The sequence below is a fragment of the Lithobates pipiens genome, unplaced genomic scaffold, assembly GCF_037356315.1.
Source record: "Lithobates pipiens isolate NorthernLeopardFrog02 unplaced genomic scaffold, aLitPip1_a1.2 Scaffold_8, whole genome shotgun sequence".
Taxonomy (NCBI): domain Eukaryota; kingdom Metazoa; phylum Chordata; class Amphibia; order Anura; family Ranidae; genus Lithobates; species Lithobates pipiens.
In genome coordinates, this window is record NW_027507903.1 from 28188749 (window position 1) to 28199414 (window position 10666).

Genomic DNA, 10666 nt, shown 5'->3' on the forward strand with positions numbered 1-10666 from the left:
TGTACAGAGATAAAATTATATTTCTCCCGCTCTACAAGACTCTGGTCCGGCCGTACCTGGAGTATGCTGTCCAGTTCTGGGCACCAGTCCTCAGGAAGGATGTACTGGAAATGGAGCGAGTACAAAGAAGGGCAACAAAGCTAATAAAGGGTCTGGAGGATATTAGTTATGAGGAAAGGTTGCGAGCACTGAACTTATTCTCTCTGGAGAAGAGACGTTTGAGAGGGGATATGATTTCAATTTACAAATACCGTACTGGTGACCCCACAATAGGGATAAAACTTTTTCGCAGAAGGGAGAGACAAAACAAGTGGGCACTCATTAAAATGAGAAGAAAAGAGGTTTAACCTTAAACTATGTAGAGGGTTCTTTACTGTAAGAGCGGCAAGGATGTCATATTCCCTTCCACAGGCGGTGGTCTCAGCGGGGGGGGGGGCATCGATAGTTTAAAAAAAACTATTAGATAAGCACCTGAACGACCGCAACATACAGGGATATACAATGTAATACTGACATATAATCACACACATAGGATGGATTTGATGGACTTGTGTCTTTTTTCGACCTCACCTACTATGTAACTATGTAATGTAATGAATGAATGAAATACTTGTATAGCGCACAATGCGAACTGAATCGCCTCTAATAACACTGTAGTATTATTTAATGGTTAATAATGGGCACCATTTAGTATTACTGCAGTAACAATTTGTTTCTGGGAAAAATCTAATTCTGAACCCAACAAAGAAAGGTCACATTCAACATGGTAGCGACATTCTTTAATTCAGTCTTTGTCAGCTTAATGTAAAAATGTGATCCTCCGACTTCACCGTCACCATTCCTTTCTCTTCAATTCCATCCTGCCAAATACATTTCATCTTTTAAGTGTCAGTCTCATTGATGAAAGCCATATTGCTTTGTTCTGGCGATCTCTGACGGCCTGAGCGGCGCAGGTTTACCTTGCATGATGTGCTCCTCACTGTCACGGATTAAGGTGCTAAGGCCGCGCCGTGTCTGATGCTCCAGCTTTATGCATTGGAAAGATAGCAAGAGGGCAGAGAAATTTATCCATGACAGAAAGTCGCAATCCAGTAATTGAAAATCTCCCATGCACTCACCAGACCGTCTGACTCTCCGACTAAACAGTTCTGATTTCATAAACCTGAAAGAGGAAGATAGGCAAGAACTCCGTGTCATGCAAATGGAATGAATAAAAAAAAAAAAAAATGACTGCTTATACAATCCTTATTTAACCACTTCAGCCCCGGAAGATTTGGCTGCTGAATGACCAGGCCATTTTTTTTGTGATGCGGCACTGCGTCGCTTTAACTGACAATTGCGCAGTCGTGCAGTGCTGCACCCAAACAAAATTGATGTCCTTTTTTCCAACAAATAGAGCTTTCTTTTGGTGGTGTTTGATCATCTCTACCATTTTTATTTTTTGCACAATAAACAAGACGGTCAATTTTGAAAAAAAAAAACACAATAGTTTGTACTTTTTCCTATAATAAATATCCCCATTTTTTTTAAAAAAGCTATTTTTTTCTCAGTTTAGGCCGATATGTATTCTTCTACATATTTTTAGTAATGAAATTCATTCTCTGCAGCTATTACCTTTTGTACCACCACCCCCTCCCTTTAGAATGTAAGCTCTACGAGCAGGGCCCTCCTGTACCTTTTGTATTGTACTGTAATTGTACCCTATACATTGTAAAGCGCTGCGCAAACTGTTGGCGCTATATAAATCGATAATAATAATAATAATAAAATAAAAAAATCTCAATAAGTGTATATTGATTGGTTTGCACAAAAGTTATAGGGTCTACAAAATAGGGGATAGATTTATGGCATTTTTATTATTATTATTATTTTTTTACTAGTAATGGCAGCGATCTGCAATTTTTATTAGGACTGCGACATTATGGCGGACACTTTTTACACATTTTCGGGACTGTTGGCATTTATACAGCGAACGGTGCTATAAAAATGCACTGATCACTGTAAAAATGTCACTGGCAGGGAAGGGGTTAACACTAGGGGGCGATCAAGGGGTAAAAGAGGAAGTAAACCCTGATGAATTTACTTCCTCTTTCATTCCCTGCAAAGGCAAAGCATAATGGACTACTATGCATCGCATAGTAGTCCATTATATGTCACTTACCTGACACAAGTCACCGCTGTCCCCTGTAGTCCGGCGCATCCATCTTCTCGGTGGGGTCTCGCAGCTCCACCGCTGTCATTCGGCAAAGCCGCGATGACGTCACTCCTGCGCATGCGCACGGGAGCCGACACGCGCGGCAGCTCCGTCGTTGGAAATGCCACGCTCAGTGCGCCTGCGCGCCGCTGTCTACGGCGCGATGCCTGTCTTCGGGCAAATATCTCCGAAACAGTATAGGTTCAGGAGATATTTCTTGGACCTACAGGTAAGCCTTAATCTAGGCTTACCTGTAGGTCAAAGTGTGTTGTAAGGGTTTACAACCACTTTAACTGTGTTCCCTGTGTATGTTTCTAACTGTAGGGGGAGGGGACTGACTATAGGAGATGACAGATGTGATTCCTAGCTATTAGGAACTCACAATCTGTCATCTCCTCATAGAACAGGGATTTGTGTGTTTACACACACACACACACACACACACACACGTCCCTGTTCTGCCTCTCGTGCCCACGGTTGCTTGTGGCTGGCGGACATCAAGACCGTCGGTCATAAGCATCGGCACCCCGACAGTGCAGCGACTATCCCACTTAAAGGAGCCGACGTACAGCTACGACGGCTCGCAGGATTGTGCCGACCTGCCGCAGTATAATGATGGTGACTGGTCGGCAAGAGGTTAAATCCAAACTCCTGCTTTAAAGGGAATCTATCAGGAGGCAAACGGCCTGTGTGTTAAGCCTTTGATGGAAGCAGCCATTCCCTGTAGAGCAGGGGGTAGGCAACCCGGGGCCCTCCAGCTGTTGTGGAACTACATTTCCCATGAGGCATTGCAAGGCTGGCAGTTACAATTACTCCCAGGGGCATGATGCGACAGCTGGAGGGCCCCAGGTTGCCTAACCCTGCTGTAGAGCATACTAATTCTAGGGTAATGGAACTAAACATATTAAAGTGGAATTTAAAGTAGAACTGTAAGCAAAAAATGTTTTATTTATTTTTTGGATAGAGCCAATTGGGACACATTGGGGAGATTTCCCTTCACTTCCTGGCCCATAGCCAAAACAGGAAGTTGGAGGAAATCCTTGCACAACTAGTGTCCCCAGTAGCATATCATCCATGTGTGCAATATGTGGAAGGCGAGGCACTGTGCACTGACACACATTACACATATGGAGAAACTTCTGCTGCTCTGCCTGTTCTCCAAAATGATCCCCTCTGCTCTTATGTGCCCATCCCCCATGCAGCACCGATCCTCTGTGGCTCCCCTGCAGCTGCTGGCTTCTCTTCCTCTCCCTTTCAAGTGCTGTAAAGGAACCACAGGGGGATTTACCGCTAAAGTAGATATCCACAGTGCCCTGACCACCCCCCCCCTTTGTACTGCACACCCCATTACTGATGCCCCTGTGCCCCATCTCTGCAGTGCTGCTAACCAGCTCCCCCTCCTGCCAGCTGCAGCTGGGGCATGAGATCAGCAAAGCATTAAGGATGGAGAGCGGGGGAAGGGGGAGAGCAGGGGGGCGGGGGGGGCTGTTAAACATGTCATGCTTACCATCTATTTTCTTAATGAACACAGTGAGCGAACAGTACCAATCTCGCATGAATTCATCCATCACTGAAGTATAGTAAACTGTGTTTACTACGATTCAACATGCTTATTTAATTAAACCCCCTCCCCCCCCTGTTTTTGCAGGGAAACAAAATCCTGACATCCCCCTGACAGGACAAAACTCTGCATTGTTTATATGTGCAAAGCTTCATTCAGCCTGTCTCCTCGCCGATCAGTGGGTGTCAGCGGGTATCCGTTGGCCAGCACCTGCTTGTAGGTAGCCTCCTCACATAGAGTTAACTGTGACAGGACAGGAAGAAATGATGGAAATGTAGGTTTTTGTGTGGATTATCGCAGACTGAACTCATGTACACATCAGGATGCTTACCCACTGCCACGGGTCGAAGAATGCCTAATGGCCTTAGTATTTTTCTACTATAGACCTGGCCAGCAGATACTGGCGGGTCCCAGTAAAGGAAGACAGCCGTGAAAAAACAGTCTTTATTACCTTTATTACTCTGGGACTGTACGAGTTCAATTGTGTGCCTTTCAGCCTGACTAATGCCCCCAGCACTTTCCAAAGGTTAATGGAATGTTGCTTGGGAGACTTGAACTTTGACTTCCTTCTGATTTACTCGGATGACATCATCATCTTGAAATATTGAAATATTGGGCGAAGAATAGAAAACCAGACTACAGGGAGTGAAGAAGGCTCTCATCAACCTTGTGTCATCCTTGTGGAATAAGTTGGAAAGACATAATGCACTCTTGTACTGAAAGACACACTTACCAGGAGAACCACAGATTATCCATCAACTGATCATCCCTCGAAGGCCTTAGAGGTCTGTCAGGCCTTTCACAGTACTGGAGGTAACTTTTGTGCCGAACGGACAGAGGCTTTTGTTCGTAAGTACGTTTTTTGTCCTGGACTGACTAAGTCGGTCCTGAAGGTGTGTCAGAAGTGTCAGAGTTGTGCCACTCACAAGGGAAAAGCAGAGAAAACCACCCCTCTGGTGGTGAGCACAGGAGAGCCCTTTGAATTACTGACCATGGACTTTCTGACAGTGGCTGAAACATCTAAGTTCCGCTATGCCTTGGTGTTTTTGGACAACTTTTCTAAGTTTGCCATAGTCATGCCAACCAAGGATCTGACTGCCATTACCACAGATAAACTGTTCTGGAAACATGTGGTGCAACCCTATGGGTGCCCCAAGAGGATTTTGTCTGACCAAGGCCCAAACTTTGAGTCTCAGGTGTTTTCTGAACTATGTCACCTTAGTGGCATACAGAAATATTATACCAGCCCCTATCATCCCCAAGGGAATGGTGTCTATGAGCACTTTAATTGAACACTGTTGGGGTTGATTCACACCTTGGAGCAAGAGCAACGAGAAAGATGGACATACAGTATGTCGGTGATGTTGTCTGGGTTTATAATCAGACAGTGCATAGAGCAACTGGTTATACTCCCCATTTTTTTATGTTTGGCCATTGCGACCGTTTACCTGTGGATTTATTGTTGGGAACTATAGAGCCCACCACATCAAGGATCCCTGATTAGTGGGTCCAAGACCATTGGCATTGCCTAACCTGAGCTAAACAAATGGTGCTGGGGAGGCATCGGGATCTGGCTAACGAAAGTACTGTCAACTTGCTGCCACTAAAACCAGGAGACAGGGTCTTGGTCTGCAACCCAAGACACATTAGAGGAAACAAGCTGGAGCCCAATTGGGAGCCCTACCCATATCAGGTTGAGAAGCAACCTTTTCCTGGACGGCCTGTGTATGATGTTGTTTAAAAGAAGCTGAATAGGCCTTGCAAGAGACTGCACCATAACCTACTTCGCCCATGTGTGTTCACTGCAGATTCACTGTCAGCTGAACCTGTTCCTGATTTTCCTCCATTTGCTAAATGGGACAAATGCCCGGGAGATCCTCAATAGTGATTCAGCAGAGTGGTACCTACCCCCTCTGCCACCAGTAGAGGAGTTATCCTCAGCTGAAAGAGCTACAGATAATCAAGCTTCGTCCACTCCTGTTGAAGCCGAGCCTCTTGTGGATGAACAGTCACCTGTTGGTTCTGATGCAGAGGAGGAACGGTACCCTGTGTCCCCAGAGGGAGATGGACAGTTGCAAGTTCCGGAGCCTTGCTTACCCAGGCGCACTACCAGGGGACTGAAACCTGTCAAGTATTCTGATTATGTGACTTGAACTGTTATGACTTGTTATGCTATTGCTCTATTTAATTGCTTTTACCTAGGTAAATGCCGAGGACTGCATTCTTTAAGCGGGGGGGATGGAGGTAGCCTCCTCACATACAGTTAACTGTGACAGGACAGTCTTGCTGGCTGAGAGGAAAAGTGGGACTACAATTTTATCATACTTACTTTCTCATCCAGAAATGTCATATTATATTTGTGTTTTCCTGCTGTTTTGTGAAATCTTGTTAAGGCTGTAACTGTTCTCTAAATTGTCTCCAGCAGCCCTATTTTAGAAGCCTCTTGTTCTGATTGGTACCAAGTTATCTCAAGATTTTGTCCACCATTTTCTGTTAGCTTCCATATAAAAGAGAGCCCAGCCACCATTTTGAGAGACGTGTGTGTGGAATGAGTGAGGGAAAGGTATGCTTCCTGTGAGGGAACGCTAGGCCTTATTCAGGGAGAATGTTCCAGCCTGCAGGGACAGAACAGGGATCCTCAGGAGTCCTGCCTATCAGCACTGCGTCTGTGCTTGTGATATAAGATCATCTGAGACAGTGTATTTTGCTGTTAAATCATCTCTGCTGCATCTGTGAAACCTGCTTATGGACTCCACCCTATGGCAAGCAATCAAAATGTGCCTGAAGAGAGGAATTAATATCTACAGTGCCAGTTTACTGAGATTTATACTGTATCTTTGGTGATTGGACTTTGAATCTATGCCTTGTATGCTAACAAGAGAAATGTTTACTCCACTTTTGTAAATATAATTTTCTACTGCTGCTGCTTATCCGGCAAATAAAGTTACTTCATTTACAATACCATGTGGTGTGTTACCCTCTATAATACAGCCACGCTAATTCCCCAGCTTACACGCTGATCAGCTTCTGCTGTGACTAATCCCAGCAGAGGCGGTGCGCCAGCGGTGTGTGTGCGCGCTCCCTACCCGGAAGTGCAGATTCACATATACATATAAATATATATATATATATATATATATATATATATATATATATATATATATATATATATATATATATATATATATATATATATACTCAGTAGAAGTAAATCTGCTATGGGGCAGTCGGCAAGCAGTTAATGTAGTACAGCACTCTTTAACTGCTTGCCGACCAGCCACTGCACATATACTTCAGCAGGTTGGCTCTCCTGCACGAACCAGCGTACCTCTACGTAGCTCCATGCATGTGAGATTATGGCTGGCCGCAATCATTGTACACAGAGGCAGAACGGGGATCTCAAAAGACGAGGGGTAAACAAGACGAATCCCCTTTCTAACAGGAGACATCTCAGAGATCTGCTGTTCCCAGTGATCAGGAACAGTGATCTCTGTCATGTGCCTGAAAGCCCACCCCCCTACAGTTATAACACACAAAGGGAACACAGTTAAAGTGGATGTAAACCCAAAAGTCACACTGAAATGAATGGGAGGCCATTTTCAGGCGCTTTACAGGTGATATTTCTAGCGCTAAAATGCCTGAAAACCGCCTCAGTGTGAAAGGGGTCTTAAAGTGGATGTAAACCCAATGTCATCCTTTCTAAACTACTGCCATAGGGGTTAGCTATAAGGATATACATGCCTCCTGCATGTATCTTTACCTGCCAAATGTCTCCCCTCTGTCTGCTATGAGACCCGAAAAACTGCAGATTCTGTGGGTGGGTCTGTTGTCTGGAGCTCGGTGGGTGGAGTCGTTATGTCAGTAGACTCCCCGCCCACCTCTACACTCCCCTTGTCAACATGCATTTTCTCCTGTGTATTTCTTACACTGAACTTCTGTTAGGATCTCTAACATCCAGTGAAAAGACAGGAAAGTAACCACATGACTTCAGCATGCCCAAATATGCTGAGGTGGGGAACATCCAATCCTTGCAGTGCAGCAGAAGAAAAGAGTGGGGGGGAATTAAAAAATAATGCATGTCTCTTAGGCTAGTGCAGGAGATATGTAAATCACCTGTCACTCACAGCAAGGGGGAGGATTTGACAAAGTTTTTCTCTGTCAAGATTTATCTGACTGAACAATAAAAGAGGATTGCTCAGAGCTGGATTAACTCTTTGTGGCAAGACTGGGCTCAAATGATAGGAAATCTTATACTTTAACACCTTTGATCGCCCTCTAGTGTTAACCCCCTCCCTGCCAGTGTCATTTAAACATTGATCAGTGCATTTTTATAGCACTGACAGGGGCGTAACTATAGGGGGTGCAGCAGTCACGACCGCAACTGGGCCCTGTAATGCAGGGGGCCCATGCAGCCCCCTCTACATATGGCCGGCAGCAGCATAGGCAGCTAGGGGTACCAGTGCACCATGCACACGGGTGGCTGGAGGTGGAGGGTGACTAGCAGAGCTCCATGCTCTACTATTGCACTGGCTGCTCTTTAGTTGTGCATTGCCCGCATGACCTGTGTCCTCGGTCGGCTCCTCAGAGTACCCCTCTCCTGCTCCATGCATTGCCGCTCAGTCCGATGTCTGTTCTCCCCAGCCAGAGTCCCCCCCGAGTCAGGCCCATACTGCACTGCATACTTCTCCCAGGTAAACAAACTTTAAGCACACAGATGCAGTGCAGCCCTATGAGAGACAGCTCCCCGGAGGACACTGCAGGCTTGTCTGCCAGCCCCCCTCCTCCCCCGTCATACACAGATGATGAAAGGTCTTTCTAGGAGATATGCTGATCGCCCGTCCAGCACACTGGATGGAGCCTAGGCCAACATGGATGAGTGCGTGGCCTACAGCTTGGTCATGGTGAGTGAGAGGACCCCATCCCCCACACATCATTACATACCCCCTCCATCTCCCCCTGGGGACAGGGACCCCTTCTCACATGGGGACAGAGACCCCCACCTCTCCTGGGGACAGGAACCCCTTCTCACCTAGGAGCAGTAACTTCATCTGCCCTGGAGAAAAGGACCTCATCTCTTCTGGGAATGGGGACCCCATTCGGCCTAGGGACAGTCCCCCAATGTGGCACCTAAAAATTAAAAAAAAAATAATAAAAAAAAAACTACTGATATCAGTGGTGGAACTACAGGGCTCCCAAAGGTCATACCTGTGACCACGTCCTGGAGTTCCACCGCCGGACTTGGAGGGAAGGGCCCTGGCTGGGGTTCAGGGGGGCCCTTCATGGTTTCTTGCTTGGGGGCCCTGAAGGTTCTAGTTACGCCACTGAGCACTGAACAATGTAATTATGTCACTGGTCCCCAAAAACTGTAATTTGGGGTCAGATTGGTCCACCGCAATGTTGCAGTCCTGCTAAAAACCACAGATCACCTCCATTACCAGTAAAAAATAAAATAAAATAAATAAAAGTCCATAAATCTATCCCGTGGTTTGTAGACCCGATAACTTTTGCGCAAACCAATCAATATACGCATATTATTTTTTAAAAGTAAATAAATCTATCCCGTGGTTTGTAGACGTGATCACTTTTGTGCAAACTAATCAGTATACGCATATTGCGATTTTATTTTTCTTTTTTACCAAAAATATGTAGAAGAATACATATTGGCCTAAATTTATGAATACATTTGTTTTTTTGTATTTGTTTTATAACAGAAAGTAATTTTTTTTTTTTTTTTTTTATTTGTTACTCTTTTTTTGTTTATAGCGCAAAAAATAAAAAAAATGCAGAGGTGATCAAATACCACGAAAAGAAAGCTCTATTTGTGGAAAAAAACCAAAACATTATTTTCGTTTGGGTACAGCGTTGCACGACTGCGCAATTGTCAGTTAAAGCAACGCAGTGCATGCAAGAAAATGGCCTGGTCAGGAAGGGTGTAAATCCTTCCGAGGCTGAAGTGGCTAAATTATTCATCTACCAGCATGTCTTTGGAGCAAGGGAGGAAAACCAGAGTACCCAGAGGAAACCCACACAAGCACAAGGAAAGCACGCAAACTCCATGCAGGTAATGGAAAAAAAAAAAAAAACTCTTGTTTTTTAATAATCACACCTTACCTTATATGTGTATATTTTATAGTAATACAGCAGAGCGCTGGAACTATCAAAGGTGAAAAAAATACATATTTCAGGATATTGTGTACTAAGACCGCGAAGGGAAACCGCTGACAGAAGCAGGAAACAGAATAAAATATATTGGCTTCAATAAGCATGTGCTATCAGAAGGTTTAAATAACAAGTACCTCGAGATCAGCTTTTCCCGAGCTCTTTGAAGACACCTCTCCAATGCAGCAGTCATCAGCATGTTGCTGACCTGGAGCAAATGTAGGGCCTCTAGATACTCCATAGAAAGGTTTGTTATATTCATCCATTTTACAATGCATGTAATAATAGCTGCAGATCCCACCACTCCTGTACTTAATTGAGCCATAGGGGTTTTATCTTTTAACAGAACAGGATACATCACTTGCAAAAGTCAATATGTGCCTCTCAGCTGCTGTAGTTCTTATTTGCTTTACAAGGCCGGGCTCACCAAAAACCTGTTCTCCGGCTTTTCCCTGGAACGGTTCTGTCAGGCGGTGCTCTTCAGCAAATATTAACAAGAGCTGTGCGCTTTTGATTCTGGTCATGTATTTTTTGTGCAACTTTTTTGCTAAAGAAATGCTTTGAATGTTTTAACAGAGGAAGAGGAGCAACAGCAAAAAAGACCATGAAGTTCAAAGATCGAAATATTTTTGGATACCCTATATTGTCAAAATATTGGGACACCTGCCTTTATACGCACATGAACTTTAACGGCATCCCGGTCTTATGCCCCGTACACACGATCGGACTTTCCGCCCAACAAAATCGTGGAT

At 44.7% G+C, this 10666-nt stretch overlaps 1 long non-coding RNA gene across 1 annotated transcript; it reads right to left on the reverse strand.

Annotated features, from left to right (window-relative positions):
- Positions 1 to 643: 643 nt before the first annotated feature.
- Positions 644 to 10413, reverse strand: LOC143960573 (uncharacterized). The gene is made up of 2 exons (XR_013270345.1): positions 10052 to 10413; positions 644 to 1162 (listed from the first exon to the last, which is right to left on the reverse strand). It is a non-coding gene; the product is annotated as an uncharacterized LOC143960573 (long non-coding RNA).
- Positions 10414 to 10666: the final 253 nt, after the last annotated feature.